Here is a 12,356-nt window from a genome sequence, read left to right as displayed (position 1 = left end):
CTCAGTGCAGCATTCAACACAATTGACCATCAAATTTTATTACAAAGACTAAAACAGTTAATTAACATTAAAGGAACGGCCCTAAACTGGTTTAAATCTTATTTTTCTGATCGCTCCCAATTCGTACAAATTAATGATGAGTCATCTGTGCGCACCAAAGTTAACCATGGTGTTCCACAGGGGTCTGTGCTCGGCCCAATTTTATTCTCATTATATATGCTTCCACTAGGAAACATTATCAGGACACACTCGGTAAATTGTCACTGTTATGCGGATGACACCCAGTTATATTTGTCAATAAAACCTGATCAAAGTAATCAATTAACTAAACTTCGAGCATGTCTCAAGGACATAAAAACCTGGATGACCCGCAATTTTCTCTTATTAAACTCAGATAAAACTGAGGTTATAATACTCGGCCCTAAACACCTTAGAGAAACATTATCTAATGATATAGCTGCGCTAGATGACATTGTCCTTGCTTCCAATGAAACAGTCAGGAACTTGGGAGTGATCTTCGATCCTGATTTGTCCTTTAATAGTCACTTAAAACAAATTTCTAGGACCGCCTTTTTCCACTTGCGTAATATCTCAAAAATCAGACATGTCCTTTCGCAAAAAGATGCAGAAAAACTAGTCCACGCCTTTGTTACATCGAGACTGGACTACTGTAATTCACTATTATCAGGCTCCAGCAGCAAGTCGTTAAAGACTCGGCAGCTGGTCCAAAATGCCGCAGCATGTGTCCTGACAAGAACTAAGAAAAGAGAGCACATTTCCCCAGTATTAGCATCGCTACACTGGCTTCCTGTTAAATCTAGAATAGAATTAAAAATTCTCCTCCTCACCTTCAAGGCCCTTAATGATATGGCACCTTTTTACCTTAAAGAGATGTTAATACCATATCAACCTACTAGAGCACTCCGATCCCAGAATTCAGGTTTACTTGTCGTCCCTAAAGTCTCTTAAAGTAGAGTCAAAACCTTCCTTTTTGATAAAGCTTATAGTTAGAGCTAATTAGTGGAATTTATGACACAAGACACACGGAGCTTCTCTTTCCTGCCTCTCCTGCTTCTCCTTCCTTTTCTCCATCCCTAACACATCAAGGTAATTCTTATCTCATCAGTACATGTTACTAACTTGACCCCTTTCCCGGAGTTTCTGTGCCTTAGCGCCCGCGGATGCAGGGCCACAGCTGTGGCCGCACCGTGGATATGATTGTGGATCGCACGTCAGAGGTCGCAATGGTGGATCCAGTTCGGTGGATTCTGTATCGGGCCTGCTGATCGTAGTGGTAATGGAGGATCCATTGTCGCGCTGGCATCGGCTGATGGTGGACCACGACCGAGGCGGCAGCTGATAATGGATTCTAACTGGCGGCAGCGGACAATAACTGTGGACTATAGTGGATCCCATCCTGATGCTGGATCGTGATCTTGCTGGCTGCTGACCAGAGACTATGATTGCAGCAGGACTGCTTCACATATAGTATTGAAAAAATGTTTACCCTCATCGATGCTGCTAAAACTTTAACCCTGATGATGTTTTCTTACACTTGACATCTATTGCACTTCTGTCCGTCCTGGGAGAGGGATCCCTCACATGTGGCTCTCTCTGAGGTTTCTACATATTTTTACCTGTTAAAAAGGTTTTTTGTAGTTTTTCCTTACTCTTGTTGAGGGTTAAGGACAGAGGATGTCACACCATGTTAAAGCCCTATGAGACGAATTGTGATTTGTGAATGTGGGCTATACAAATAAAACTTGATTGATTGATGATTGATTGAACAACAGGTCAACAACAATTCATGATGCCAATCATTTGTTATCATGTAGTATAAAGTGATGTCATCATGATGTCATTATGAAATGGCATTACAATATAAAAAAGCTGGAATGCAAAGTTTGACTCAGTAGTTTCAGTCAGAACACAGAACCCCGAACAGGAGAATCAGTTGCAATAGTCAGAAATGCACTTTTGTCGTGATCATCATTATATTAACCAGTTTCATCCCAAAAAATGATTTAAGTTACCTGTAAACTCTGAGACAACATCAGAACTGGAGTCATTCTTCATTGAAAGAAGAACAAAGAACAACAACACTGACGGTGTTATGAAAGTTTTCTGGAAGCTGGTGAAAGGAGAACTCAGGCAGCAGCTGATGTCTTATGCAGAAGATTTTAATGCAGACTTGATGCATCAAGGAGACCAGAAGGTGGAACGATATACAAACACTAACAGAGTAACATGAGCAATTTTCCCCCCAAAGTCTGAAGATGTCTCCCCCAGCATCCCCATCTATCTTCCTCTATACTTGCGTCACCCATTCCAAAATTCTTCAACAGATGGGTTTCCTCAATGGCCAAGGTGTGATGGATGTTGATTCCTTCTCCCTTCAATCACCTGCCAAGTGTCTTTTGAAAGCACCAGCACCTGTTTCCCATGAAGCCCTCCCAGATGGCTCTACATGTAAGACAACATCTGCTGCATCAGGTTAATAATCATTAGGAATTCAGGGAATTGGTTCATATTTTCACCATTACATTTAATGTGTGAAACTGTTTGGCACTTTTCATTGTCATAATGTCTGTGCCCCTGTCACAGGCTTGAAAGAACAAATATGAAACTTGAAGTGCAGACAAGTTGAATATAAAATGTCATTTATCCAGCAGTTCCAATCACCTTACCGCTGCAGGCAGTGTGAGGCACACTGTGGCACCCCATATTTACTGAGGGCTGATATCGAGCCTGTGATTAATCTCATCATAGACGGTATCACATTGAAAATATAACACAAGCATCATATTGTATGGATTGTTAAAGTGGATGTATACAGACTGTTATTTAAACTAATGCACCCAGTATTGCAACCATTCATTATATCTGTGTTTATGTGTGTGTGTGTGTGTGTGTGTGTGTGTGTGTGTGTGTGTGTGTGTGTGTGTGTGTGTGTGTGTGTGTGTGTGTGTGTGTGTGTGTGTTTGTGTGTGTGCATGTGCGCAAAGATTTTAATATTAAAAAGTCAAACATATAGAAGAAAGAAAGCTAGTTCCTATTTCAGGGATCACCTCCTTCAGACGTTGTGGTCTTCCTAGCCAATGAAGGAGGTGGTCTTCGTGGGCTACGTAGACCGAAATAAGACTGGTCTATAGAGGCTTTCCAGGATCTGCATCACCAGCTCATTCCGCCCTTAGCTACTGAGCAACAGAGCTAAATTTGGACGAGAAACTTTGATGCCCCTTGTTTTTTGTTTTTTTACATGTGTACCATTAGCTGTTCAGTTGAGTTGAAGCATGGCATTAAGCTTGCGTTACTTGCCAATCTTCATTGGCAAGTTGCCAATTGGTCGTCAAATGCAGCCTCTGAAGGTTGTAGCTGCTGAATTGACCCAATTGTAGATGATCCTGACAGTCACCTGCACATTCTGGTGGGTGTTTCAAATGGGCCTTAAGATGTTATACAAATATACATAAGTCCATATTTAAAAATAAATTTAATGTTTTCCTGCCACTACAGCCGGCGGAGAATTTTCCCGACAAATGTCCTTACCTTAATTCGACCAGAAAAATGCACATCATCCTCTGATGACGTCACCATCCTCCCTTAAATGCAAAGACTGAGATTCAGACTAGACCCGCACACACAAATATATGAGGCTGGACAAGAATTCATCACGTCCTTGCCTGAAAAACAGACAGAAAACAAAAAGAAAAAAAGAAACAGCTTGCAAGCCATCTGGACAGAATTAAAGAAGAGGTCCAGCAAAAACAAGCATAGAAAGTTGATGCGTGTTTCTTTGACTTGTCACCTTTGTGTCCAGCCGAAAACCTGCAGAGTGTTGAATAACTTCAAGGACATGTCAGGAACAAAATCTAGATCTGGAAACATCCACCGTACTAATGTCACGCACCTGCTGTCATCAAATCTTTGGATTCCAAAGTTGCCAAAGTATCAAAGTTGCTCTGACTCTTGACTGTAGAGGTTAAATAAAGGCTTAGGAAAATAGATACATTATGATTGAGCCATGTTTGTATGGTGCATCAGGTGTCACACCAATTTTATTTTATAGAATGGACCAAGAAGAGAGGGTCACCACAGACTAAACAAATCCTTTACAAGAACTGTCCTGAACAATTTCACATTATAGGTATAGTGTGTCGAATTTAGTGAAATCTAGTGGTGAAGTTTCACGTTGCAGCTGTATACCCCTCACCTCACCCTACTCTTCCAAACATAAATTACAGTAGATCCTGTGGTCGCCCTCAGTTGTCATAAAAAAACTAAAGGTGTAAAGTTTGTCCAGTCTGGGCTACTGTAAAAAACATAGCGGCCTCCTTAGAGAAGACCTGTAAATATTAAGTATTTAAATATAAAGGGTTCATTCTAGGGTAAAGAAAGCAACAATTAGTACAATTTAGATGAAACACACTAGTGAAAACATCACAAGGATGATTTTATATTGAATTTCTGGCAATAGATTCCTTTCACCTAAATCTTACCCACAAGTCACAATAAAGTATATTTGACATGTGAAAATGTGTCACGCACAGCTGCTGTTGCTCTTCTGTAAGAAACGTTGAGATAATAATATTATTTATCTTTCTGTAGCTTTAATAGACAATGTATTGGATCATTTCATTTCTGTCACAGAAGTAGCATGATCATTGTGAACATGGAAACACGAAATGAACTAAACCCTATTATCTAACTGGCAAGAAACATATAATGTATAATATAATGTATAATAAATATATGTAAGAGCCAAATTAACCTTTATGTTATCTTTCTTTATTAGCCATGTATGTGTGTGTGTGTGTGTGTGTGTGTGTGTGTGTGTGTGTGTGTGTGTGTGTGTGTGTGTGTGTATGAGTGACACTGTTACTGTAGGTGTTTTTACCCCACCTAAAGGACACCTGAACTGAACCTGAGAGGCGAAGGGTGGAGCCAAGGGGAAAGGCTTAAAGAGCCAGCCACGAGAGCATCTGGGCGTGGCTGAGCAAGGCAACACTTTTTTGACCGTGTTTTGTGACGTTCGATGTGCTCTACGAGAGACTCTTTTGTTTAATGTATTTTAGTTTGTTTCAAAAAAATTGTAAACCATCTTTTCTACAATAAATGGTCAAAGGGACCAACTGGACAAACCTATACTCCTCATAATTTATGCACGCGTCAGAATCAAACCGAACTCAGCCACCAGTAGCAGTTAAATAGAAATTGCTGCTACAATACTAATACTGGAGACATATTTCATCACGCTGTACTGTAAACCTCCTTACAGACATGCACTGAACTTCGGACAATCTCTGGACATTCTCCTGAGGGGCTGTATGTAAGGCAAGTGTCTGAGTGAGACCCTCTGGACTTTCTCCGTAGTGGCTCCGTCCCGCCCCCCAAGTAAAACCTCAGAAGGTTAGAAGACAGCAGGAGATCCTCTGCAGGATTCAGGAGTGGGCCTGATGGTGATGTTTCTAACACGTGACGGACACAAAAACAGAAAGAGAGTTGTTGAGAGATCGTCCGAACAGAGAATCCCCTCCTGAGTCGTTTTCATGTCAAATTTTGGAGAAAGTCTGGACCCAAATTTACTGACATTCTCCAGAGTTAATTTCTGAGAACATCCTGAGTGACTGAAGGTCGTTCCTTCTTGCAGAGGTGTCTGCCAATGAGAGCCTTCCTTGAGAGGAACTGCACCGCACCAGAAAGGTGGATGGGAGCTGGAATCCAGCCAAAAAATGTAGACACCAGACATCCTTTGAGATCCAGGACTGATTTAATGAATTGACATCAGACCCATGTATTCACTTTGGTCCTGGTAAGGCTGGAGCTAAACCAGCAGGTGAACTGAGGAGATAAAATGACAAAGAAGACTGGGGAGCAGAGACTAGTGGGTTAGGGATCATTGAACAAAGACAATCATAGGAGGAGGGAAACCGGACAAAGACAAGAAAATAAGGTAAATATTATTAAAGTTAAACAGGAAATAATAGACAAAACCAATTGAAAAACAAATCCAAAGTCTATGAATTCAAAAATGCATCCAAGCACAAAGTTTCGCAAAGAAAATCTAAAGTCCATAACAGATATTCAAAAAGTCCTCAAAGTAATTTTATGTCCTTTATAAGATCCTGCTGATAATGATGTTCATTAGTATGGCAGGAAAGATTATAAAATGCACTGCATGCTGTCTGTTATCATTACAGTGTTCATGGTTTATCTCCTTATGAAGCCATTGGACTGTTGTTAATGAACACAATGTGATTGCTGTGAAAGCAAAGTAATACTGGACATGGAAATCTGGTTTGTGTGCATTAAGTAAGACTGAGTAGTGGGGTTATATCAAAGGGAAAAAAGCTTGTGATTAATGCTGTAATATTGAGAAAATAAAGTTGTAATTTAAGGAGAAAAAAGTCACAATATCAAAAGAGTAAAGACAAAGATTTATTCAGAACATAAGCAGCAAGTAAACCCAGTTCTCGGTGGAGTTTTACACCCTCTGGATCTAGAATCTTTAGCAAACTACCAAACCCCTTTGACTAAAACACACAGATGCACAGTAATAATGATGACCTTTCAGTCAACCACTACCAACATTTCCTTCCCGACAAAAGAGGCAATTTCCTCCATGTCTGTGTTGATCTTTCTTCACAATCATTTCAATATCCTGACACTTCCTGATAGTCTACCTATGAAAAGGACGTTTTTCTCTCCACAGTTGCTTCAGTGTTTGCTCTTTGTTTATTTATACACTGAACAAATACAATTCTGTTGAAATTGAACTTCAATTTGAACCATCCATGAAGTGAAGTCACTGCGGATTGTAATTAAACTTGTCTTTGTTTTATCAGATTTAGGTAAGAGGTTGGCTGCATATACCTCAGCATTAACATCCACATCGACACCATCTCCAGCAGATATGGACACAACTCGACTACCCGTGTTGAGTGCAAAGTATACACTCATAACAGCTACCTCCTCATAAGAAGAAAACAAATGACTCATCATACTTTTTACAATTGCGGATCCTCATTTGTAGTTTTTCTTTAACTAAGCAACTAACTACAGGGAATACAATCTGCTTCCTGTTAACACTGGCACACACGCCCAGGAGTGTCCATGAATGGTTGGTTGTCTTAGCAAGGATGACGATTTGTAGCTGGTGCAGATGTAGCCGGGGGTCGTCCCCCTTCCAGCTTTTACTGGGCAGTGCGGCTGCAGCCTGGCATGGAAGAGTCTTTTGTCTTGCACTGCTGTTACTCCTCCTCATTCCTCTGACTAAGTTCTAATTTGATGTCACGTTATTAGTGTAATTGATCCTGGTGTTTGACATTTTAATTTCTGTTAAAAATTGGCAATTATTTTCTTTAAATAAAGTTCTTTTCTTTTTAAACTGAAACCGTCTCTCGCCTTGTGGTATTTGTCAAACCTGTTTGACATTGCTTATTAGGGCCCGAGCACTGATCAAAGGTCAGGGAGGACCCTATTGTTATTGTAAGGATTATTATTATTATTATTATTCAGGCAAATTAATTGGCTTTTTGAGGGCTTTAACATGCTCAACTTCTTACCAAAATTTGCAGAAAGTTAGAAAATTGGTGAAAATTTACGTATTCTGAAGGAATTTTCAATGGGCGTCGCAAAATGGCTCAACGGTGCCCCGGAGACCCCTGGAACGTGTTCACATTGACCGGTCTTCACAAAAATCGATATACAGGTGTATCATGACCAGACAAACAAAAAAGTCTTAGGTGCAATTGGAAAAACACAACAGGAAGCCTGCTATTTTGCATTTAGTGGCCATTTTGGCCATATTCCACATTTTTACTTTGATGTACTTGTACTTAAAAATGTAGCTTCAGTAATTTCCTGGGGGTAAAATTCCCCCAGGTGGCGTTGCAACAATTTTCATCCCCCGCTCACGCTACACTCTTGTGTAGATTATGATCCTTTTTAGTTTCAAAACACTGTTTTAAGATGAAAGCATACATGCGGGTAGCAGTTAGAAACTCAACAAAAACACCACGACACACTACTTAAGCCATAGTGGTAGATTTACACTTGATCCTCTTTAAAAAGACTAGGGAAGTGCTGCATTTTGTCCCCACACTTACAGCACATGACCCACCATTCAGGCAAACATGACATCCACCATAGGTTCCATCAAACCATGAAGCCACACAATGCAGTTTTCTTGTAAGAAATACACTTCGTAAGATTTAGAGTTACCGAAACACACTGTGCCCTGCCTCCTAATGCTGAAGCATAAACCATCGAGCACCCACTTCTATAATGATTGCTCTGTATTGTTATAACCCTCCAGTAAGTTTCTTTAAACCAGTGGTGCCCGAATTGCTTTTTAGGCCAGACAAATAAGTCTGCTACATGTTGTGACGAACACTGCATCACCCCAACCCACTGTCTTCACCAATGGTTCCATGGTAAAATTAGAACGAGGATTGGTAATCTTGGAAAAACTAGCAAGAGCAAATGCAATTGATACATTCCATCCCCTCCCATCAGCCCTCTCATCATAGCTACACCCGTACAACACATGTCCAGGACAAAATCTCTAACTTCTGGCTATCGTCTCTGGTTCAGCGGTGCATCTCTCCAAGAGAAGACTCTAAACGGGTGTGTGCAGGAAGGTGGTTCAGTTGTAACAGACAGATACTACAGTTGTGTTTTTTATTGGGCTGTGAGTGCTACAAAAACGACTATTCATTTTTATTTTCAGACAGACTAATTCATTGTGGGCCATCAGGACTTTCAGAGGATTTCATCAAATATGACAAAAAGTGTCACCTGAATACAATTACGAACCGTACCATTAACACTCTTGTGTAGATGGTATATTGCCTGATACTGTCATTTTTCAGCAAATGGCTGTTTCCAAAATCACAACTTATCACTATCTAGTCCACTATATAGTGAGTTCATCATTTTGTCGTGCTGTCCGAATGTTTAGTAAATTTGTTTAAACCCTATGTAGTGCTCTCATTGTTTCCTACAATGCATCATCAAAAATGGTGTGTGGTCACTAACAGAACTATATACCATCATGCATTGAGAGATATGAAGAGGGATGGCAGCAGGAACAGCCGGACCTGTCGTACAACATGTTAATAACAGCTGAGCAGCACATTACAGCACAAACTCCAGCATATACATTTATTTCTACATTTCAACATGGTCTTTCAAAGTGCTTTTTACCTAAACGTTAAATACTTAAGTGTTAACTAAACATTTGAAATTCATCATGGGACTTTCCACTGTTGTACGTCATAATCCTGCAACAATGACATAATTACATGCGCAGAGAAAATATGCAGAGTAGTGTCTGTTTTTTTTTCTTTTGCCCTTTAGCTCACTATACCTCTCTACATAGATGTCCCTATATTGTGAGAAGGGGTTAAGGAATGAGTAGGTGATATTGGACACAACCAAAGATTTTCATCATGAATCTAAAGTGGCAGAAATAGAGAGAACATTTTGATAAAGATACACAGAGACAAAGGTAATGAGTATGACACCATAGCACCATATATGAAATGATATGGAGTAAAAACAACAATGTTACCCTTGCAGAGATTTGAACAATGCAAAGGTTGGATATGCAGAGAAACAGATGGAAGAAGACAAAGCAATAACCCATCAATCAATTACTGAGGCCTTTTCATGCCAAATCTGGTCTAAGCCTTGGAGGAAATGCATGGTTGACCTTCACTATAGCAATCTATTTCTTTTGCATGGCACTAATGAGACAGTGACTGGGTATGATGGATTATGTGCCATGGCATTGTGTACACAAATAGGGCTATAAAAATATCCAGTTGGGCAAAAACATGAAGTAAAAACCACAAAAGCACATTTGAAAATGAGTGAATGGAGGAAAATAAACAGGGTACAGGATGACATGAGTCAAAGAGATGGATGATAAATTAATGTTTGCATGCAACGGGTGATAGTTGGCTACACAAGCATCAATGGAGAGTCAATAATGGGACTGTTATGAATTCCTGAGGGTGCAGTGCCACATTTTCCCCCACAGCTCATCAGGTTATATAGTAGATAAACATTCGCTGGTACAAAATTAATCTGTTGTCAGAACTGATAGTATACGGAGCTGAGCTGGGAAGCCTCGAGTAACACTGGGGGAAATAATTGCTTATCACTCATGAAATGGTCACAGACACGCCTAGGAAGGCCTTCTGGAAAAAAGAAGGATTTAGCTTGAAATGAAAGTTGGAGTTATTCCCATGATAAGCATTTTTTCCATCACTTATTAAAGTTTAGCTCTTGTTGATAGGAGGAGGCAATCCACAAGGTGAGTAGAGATAATAGAGACTGTTCACTGACATAGACAGAGTCGGAATATTAAGTGGAACTCTTTCCGCTTGGCCTGACAGATGACTATGTCCACTTGTAACACACAGATGCTCCAGACATTCATAAATTGGACAAATCTGCACTGGAATTTCAGAGCAAGTGAGCAAACTCTGAATAGATAGCACTGTACTGAAAGGGAGTTTTATAGGAAGAAGAAAAGAGAAAAGCAAGAGACAAAGAAACTGAGTGTAGATCTATGTTATCTGCATGCCAAGGATCATCAAGCCTTGTATTAAACTGGATGGAGTACAGTGTCTATTTGTCTGTAGACATGTTTTAATTGTTTAGTCTTGGGGAAACTATTCTCCTTTATCTTGGCAACAAGTTGGCAACTTTACATCTGTTTCCTAATCTCATTCACTTTACTCCCTTCGTTAGCTAATTTTCTCAACATAGCCTAATATAATAGGGTAAGTGGTTGTGAGGAGTAATTGCAGGAAATGGGAAGGACAAACAGCCGTGAGCTAATCCCTACAGCTATTGAGTGTCTGGAGTCTTTAGCTGATTTTGCTGGAAGAAAGGAAATTCACAGCTTTCACTGAACCAGCAAAAACAAAAAAAACATCTTGGCTCTCTGCCCAGACAAATGCATAAATTCCCACACTTCCAAAGAGGCACTGTTGATTCGCCATCCAAGAGAAGGTATCATACAATTTGTCAGCTGGTTCCGCCCCCTGTAATTAACAGATAACATATTTTAGAAAAAGCGTCAGCCAACACTATCTGTAACGTTTAAACTGCACAGCTGTTCACCCACAGAATGAAAGCAACACAAAATGAGGGACTGTGCATGAATTCAAACACACACACTCAAGCTATTACGTTCTATCTCAGTCATCTTTCATTGTGCGTCAATCACAGAGACAGCCCAATTATGTTTATCAGCAAGCCCTGTTTCTTCACCCGTTTCAGAGCCTCTGCTCGTATCCAAAGTTTTTACTTATATTAATGATAAGATGAGCTAATTATTTTTGAGCAATTTTATTATCAAGAGCACTTGAGCATCCTGAATTGATAGGGGGGGGGGGGGTTCTCATAAAGCCTGGAATAAAGAGTATATTTTTCCGTTTGTATTTTTTTTTTATTTCCAAGTAATTATTGTCATTAGTAAACCAAATTCTGAATACATTGGTTGAGACTACTCCACGCTCAGTTAATTCAGCCGACTGACTACTTTTGCTAGAGCTGGAGGCTGCAGCACCTGCTGTGAGAAAGAGATACCTAAAAGAAAAGAAAGAACGAAAAAGGGAAAGAAAGCAGTTTGAGGGAAAACTGGGTCACATAGGAGAAAAATAGGAGAAAAAAATGAAAATGCTTCAAGGGGGCACTTCATATAAGACCCTGGAGCACAAGAATGATTTCAGTAATATTACAGACAGTAAAGATGGTTGTCCACCAAACAGAAGGTCAGTCGTTCAATCCCTAGCTACCACAGTCCGCATCCCTAGGTGTCCTATGACAAAGCCTGAAGCCTTGATATGCACTTTATGGGTGTCTGAATGGGTGGATGTGACGTGTATTGTAGAGTGGTCTATCACAGCAGAAGAGCAAGAGGAATGGTAAAGTCATATGATCCACCATCATTTTCAAAAGGTTAACATTCGACCAAGAAAAACCAAGAATAATTAAAACATTTAAGATCGCAGAGATCAATGAGTCTAATTTAAACAAAACTCTCCTCTAGCTTTACTTTTCACTTTGAGATAAAAAAAAAGGCCTAGTAATTCTGTTATTCATTGCATGGTGAGAATACTGGAACTTGCCTTGGTTCTTGAGGAGTTTTAGTCTGAACTGATTGAACATGTCACTGCTAGTTCACAGTTTCACAGCAAACTTCTAAATCTCTGCTGCAGTCACCAGCCTCACCGTCACACACTCACTCTTTCTCCAACATTTCAACTCACACGCCTCACTTGTTTACAATTTGTGTAACACTGCAATGTCAAATTTCTGCACAGAGATGATGGATCAGT

The sequence above is a fragment of the Limanda limanda genome, chromosome 7 (assembly GCF_963576545.1).
Source record: "Limanda limanda chromosome 7, fLimLim1.1, whole genome shotgun sequence".
NCBI classification, from domain to species: Eukaryota; Metazoa; Chordata; class Actinopteri; order Pleuronectiformes; family Pleuronectidae; genus Limanda; species Limanda limanda.
The sequence above is the reverse complement of the archived record's forward strand: the minus strand, read 5'-3'. Positions refer to the sequence as shown.